The sequence below is a fragment of the Bos grunniens genome, chromosome 6 (genome assembly GCF_055505025.1).
Source record: "Bos grunniens cultivar Pamir isolate PY7600 chromosome 6, Bosgru_T2T1.0, whole genome shotgun sequence".
Lineage (NCBI taxonomy): Eukaryota > Metazoa > Chordata > Mammalia > Artiodactyla > Bovidae > Bos > Bos grunniens.
In genome coordinates this window covers 71,980,467-71,985,701 of record NC_141170.1, presented here as the reverse complement: position 1 = coordinate 71,985,701, position 5,235 = coordinate 71,980,467, and the positions used below count along the sequence as shown (strand labels likewise).

Genomic DNA, 5,235 nt, shown 5'->3' with positions numbered 1-5,235 from the left:
GAATCTAACTCGCCTTAGCAGCGAGCAAGCACGTTTCCTCTTAGTAAAGCAACTTTTTAATGTGTCTCTTCCAGACACTGCTCAGAACACCTCCACCCGGGCACTTAGGCGCCACGCTGAGATGTTAAGTACGGAGGATGGCGGGATGTTTTTGTTGCTGTGCTCGGCAAAGCCGACTGCTTTTTACAAACACATTAAACATTAATATCTACAGAATGGGCAGTTTTAGAGTGCACAAGCACGAGTTTCCTGGACATGGATTTATTTATTTTTTATTAATGTAACCTTAGCATGCTACATATTTCTCGCGGAGCTCCAGATCTGAAAAGGCCTTGGCAAGGCCCAATGAATACTTCATGATTCCATTTAAGACCAAGGGAGCCAATAAACTCACCTCAATTTACATTTCAGCAGAGTCTTATAAGTAATGCATGTCGACCGCCTCCCAGCTGTCTCCTGGGCCGCCTAACATCTCAGCACATTCGTGGCATTTTTGGGAGATGGAACAGAGAAGTACTCTTTTCAATCTGTTTTCTGTTTCTTTTTTCAGCTCCTCGAATCCCTGCTCTGGTGGTCGTGACTAGATGATTGGAAGGAGCTGGTCACGGAGAGCGCTGTGGTCTCTCTCCTCTCTTCCTGGGTCAGCCAACACCCCTCCCCTTCCCCCTACCCACACGGTTTCAGCATCACCTGCTGAGCCAAGCCTTTCAGATGACAGCGCAGCCCTGGGCCCATGGGTCAAGCCTGTCCTGACTCTCTAGCTATTCTGATTCAAGCTGGTTGAGCAGCTTCCATCTCAGACCTGACTTTCTTAGATCAAGAGCCCCATTTTGCTGTCTTCATGTCAGTCTCACAGCTGACGCTGCTTGTTCAGCTGGCCTGGCAAGCATGGGCTGCCCTGCCTATGCCCCTTCGTCCACTCCCTCCAGACTCCTGATCCAGGAGCTGATGACTCGGGGCCGCCCTCCTCCAACCTGCACCCTCTCTACACAGGGTGAGTCAGAATGGCACTACCCTGCAGAATCTTCCAGTGGTTTCCAACTATTCAAGGCCCGCCTGAGTATCCAGCTAACAGCTGCCCTATGGGCTTCAGACTTGCCACTTCGCACAGTGGGCAGAATTGGCATAATTGCATGTGCCAATCCTTGAAATAGGCTTCCCTGGTAGCTCAGACGGTAAAGAGTCTGCCTGCAGTGTGGGAGACCCGGGTTAGATCCCTGGGTGGGGAAAATCCCTGGGGGGGGGGCGGTGGGGAAGATCCCCTGGGGAAGGAAATGGCAACCCACTCCAGTATTCTTGCCTGGAAAATCCCATCACCTGAGGAGACTGGCAGGCTACAGTCCATGGGGTCGCAATGAGTTGGATATAACTGAGTGAATTCACTTTATTTCACTTTCAATCCTTGAAATAAATATTTCTTCTTATGTATGTGTGTATGCATGTGTAATATAAATATATATAATAAATATAACTATATGATAAATACAAATATGTATATATTTATATGTTATGTGTATAAATATATATATATGTGTGTGTGTGGACAGTCACCGGTCGTGTACAACTCTTTGTGACCCTATGGACTGTAGCCCACCGGGCTCCTCTCTCCTTGGGATTCTCCAGGTAAGAATACTGGAGTGGGTTGCCATGCCCTCCTTCAAGGGATCTCCCTGACCCAGGGATCGAACCCACATCTCTCCTGCATTGGCAGGTAGGTTTTTTATCACTAGTGCCACCTGGGAAGGCCATATGTATATGTTTATGTCAATTTATATGTATAGGTATATGTATATCTCTTCCCTCTGTCTCTCTGGAGAACCTTGACTAATGATTCTGGAGCACCCCTTTTACTAACCATCTGGTATAAGAGGCTATCCTCCCACATGGCTCTCTGTGATGTCCACACATCCTTTGATGTTCTTCTCATAGAAATGTAGAGACTAATTCCTCTCCCCTCCAGTACCAGCCAACCTTAGTGACTCACTTCTGTGAATAGAACTCATGAGCTCTGAGGCTGCATTAGGAAAGGCGATATACTGTCAGCCTCACGCTCTCTTTCTCTCCCTGTCACTCTCTGTCCCTTGCTCGTGGAACCTTCCCACCACTTTGTGAGAAAGCTCAGGACATGAAGAGAAGCCATGAGAAGGTGTTTCAGCCCATGGGCCCGTCAAAGTGGCAGCTGCAACCAGCATCATCTCCAGACGTGGGAGAACAGCCTTGGGTGACCAAGCCGCCCACCTGGGAGCTGCCCCGGTGACAGTGAGTGGAGCAGAGACACTGTCCCCACAGAGCCCAGCCCAATGTGGAGAGTCAAGAGCAAAACCTAACGATTATTACTCTTTAAAGATATATATATATATATATATATATATATATATATTTAAATTTACTTTCTTTTGCTGCTTCAGGTTTTAGTTGCAGCACACGGGATCTTTCGCTGTGGCACCTGGGCTTTGCTGCCCCCCAGCATGCCCCTGAGTGAGGATTCAACCAACCCCTGCCTTGCAAGGAGGATTCTTAACCACTGGACCACCAGGGAGGTCCCTGGCGGTTGGTTTTTATACTGCAAAAGATAACTGGTGAACATTCTCTCTCTGTTTATGCTGATGGCTTCTTATTTTTCTTACTGCTCACTATTTGGAATAAAGTTATTTATTTCTTAACTTGTTTATTTTCTATCTCCTTTATTAAACAGAAGGTCCATGAAGGAGGGAACCTTTTCTATCTTATCCATTTTTCCAACCTAGTGCCTGTAAGAGCTTTTGGCACAAAATAGGTGCCCAGTTAATATTTCTAGAGTGAATCGACTCTAGAATACTCTTGAATCTACTAAATTATATTCTTTTTGATTTTCCTTCTTTCTTCTCTTCCTCTCTTTCTTCTCTGCCTCAGTCTTTCTCTTTTTTCTTTCTTTACTTTCTTACTTCTGCCTTTTGCCCTTCCTTTCTGATAATTTTATTACCTCTTACCACTCAAGTACTACAGAGATAATTTTCCTTGTAAAAAAGTACAAATATTTCAGATAAAGCTGAATTCTCCTTCTCCCCATGCCTGGCCTCTTTCTTCCTCCCCCAACATCCTCACCTGTGTACTGCTTTGGCTCTCAGAAGAGAGGAGAAGCCTCCCCGACCCCTCACCCAACACCCAGTGCTACAGGGGCCTGGTCACTCCTCTGCCTCCTAGCCTTACTCTCCTAACACCACCTTAATTTCACTGGATCACTGTCTCCAAGCTCTGCCCTGAGGGGCACTTGTGCCTGAAGCATTCAAAGGGTCCGGCCTCTTCTCGATGGCCCCTTTCTCCCCGCCTCTCTGAGGCTGGGATCTTAGACTCTATGGGCAGGTGCGCCAGAAGAGTCACTGTTGATAGCAGAGCCACAGCTGCATGACTTTGATGGGGAGCAGTGGGAGGGCCTGGGACTGAGGAAGGGAGAGGACGCATCTGGACTGAACTGGCTGTGAGTGGTTTTCCCAGAGCCTTATGCCTTTGATTATAGATCCAACACATTCAACAGGTATTTATTGAGCAGCTGCTGTGGGACCCACGCTGTGCTTCATGCGAGGGCTGCAGTGGTAAATACAGCAGGTGAGTTTGTGGTCTAGTGGGAGAGACAGGCAGAGAAGTGGCAAGTAAACAATTCTAATTTGACATGATCAGGGTGCTTCTGGAGATAAGTCAGGAAATCATGGTGATATCAAAGGGGCATAGGTCTAGTGTCGGAGGCTAGAGGAAACCTCCTTAGAAAAAGGAACGTGGAAGGTGAGATCTTAAGGCCAACGAGCAGCTCACCAGATGCAGGCGGGAGGTGGGGGAGAGGAAGCACAGCACAGTGTCTGGAGGAGAGAATAAAACAGAGAGGATATGACCTCAGGCCAGAAGACCAGCACAGTGACAGGAACCTGGGACCTGTTTACCAGGGCTACACTTACCAGATGGAATTGTTATTAGAACTTCAGCTTGTCGCCTTAAAGAGCAGGGAGGGAAGGCCAGCAGTCCTCAGCTTGGGACACCAGCACTGGGGCCCTGCTGGGCTCCCCACAGGTGTGACCTAAGGCCTGGAGTGGGGGTCATTTCACATGTGGGTGCTGGAAACCCAGGCCAGATGTTGCCGCCTTGTCTAGGTGGTCAGGCGCTTCACATTCCCCACTCTGACCTGGACACAAAATCTCTTCCCTTTCCAGGCTTCTCCAGGAAGGCCACCTCTGTGGGTGCAGGGGAATTGAATTGCTATTTGTGAAGGATTTGTGGGGTTGGGGGTGGGTTTGTGCTCACATAGCAGAGCCCAGGGCACCACACACCCTCAGACATGGGTCTCTTTTCTTCCCAGGCTTCTTTGAATGTGCCGTTGACATGGAGTCTCCTCTCTCTGCTCCTCGTTCTCCCCCTTCTTCCCCTCCTCCACCTCCCTCTTACCCTCCTTCTCTAAAACAGAGCAGTCACTTTTCTTATCTTATGCGGAGCAGCCCCACCTGTGTCTCTAATCCCAGCCCTGGCTGACCTGAGCCCAAGTGGTTTATCAAAGCATTTGCCTGATGAAAGTGGGTCACTCCCTGGAGGAGAGATTCTCATGGCAGCTGCTAAAAGGAAAAAAAAAAAAAAAAAATATATATATATATATATTATTGCAGGGGAAGATAAAATAAGCCTGGAAACACTGGTAGCTTAAGCATGTAATCAGTGTGGTCAGAGCTCCCCACCAGCTGAGAGTCAGCTGAGGGTAAAGGCACCCGTGCTTCTAAACACACATGAGTGACTTTCCCCTGGGCTCTCAATATGCTTTTGTAGGTGGTGAGCTCACCTGCAGGGAAGCTATGTCACTTTAACTGGAATCATGGCCAGACTGGCTTTTTGTCTATTCTCCTTACTTCCTGTCTTTTAATTCCTCCCCCCCAACCCTTTTTCACTCTTGACATTCATAACTATTTACTGAAGGCCTCTATGTGCTAGGATTTAAACTAGGCATTTGCTAAGGAGAGAAATACTTTCTAGATGAATGTAGGGAGCCTTAAGGGAACTGCTGCTCACTGTCCCCTTCTCCCAGGAAGTGCTCGCCTCCAGTCACCATGACTACCATGGGCACCTTGTGTCTATCACAAATGGTCTTCTTATTGAGATTTTTGGTCTTGAGGTTAAGAGGCATTAGTCAGCTCTCCTGATCTAGAAGCTACACAATGTCAAGCTCAGGTGCTTTAGGGAGGGCCACGTTTCCCCTCAAGTGTGGAGAAAAGCAGGGGT

At 48.0% G+C, this 5,235-nt stretch overlaps 1 long non-coding RNA gene across 5 annotated transcripts; it reads left to right on the top strand.

Moving 5' to 3' along the window:
• Positions 1–428: 428 nt before the first annotated feature.
• LOC147370858 (uncharacterized) lies at positions 429–2,653 on the top strand. Of its 5 annotated transcripts, XR_015166034.1 has the most exons (4): positions 651–994; positions 1,624–1,711; positions 2,118–2,259; positions 2,409–2,653. It is a non-coding gene; the product is annotated as an uncharacterized LOC147370858 (long non-coding RNA). The 5 variants fall into 5 exon arrangements; XR_015166037.1 differs by lacking the exons at positions 651–994; positions 1,624–1,711 and adding an exon at positions 429–513; XR_015166035.1 differs by lacking the exons at positions 651–994; positions 1,624–1,711 and adding an exon at positions 506–640.
• The last annotated feature ends 2,582 nt before the right edge of the window (positions 2,654–5,235 follow it).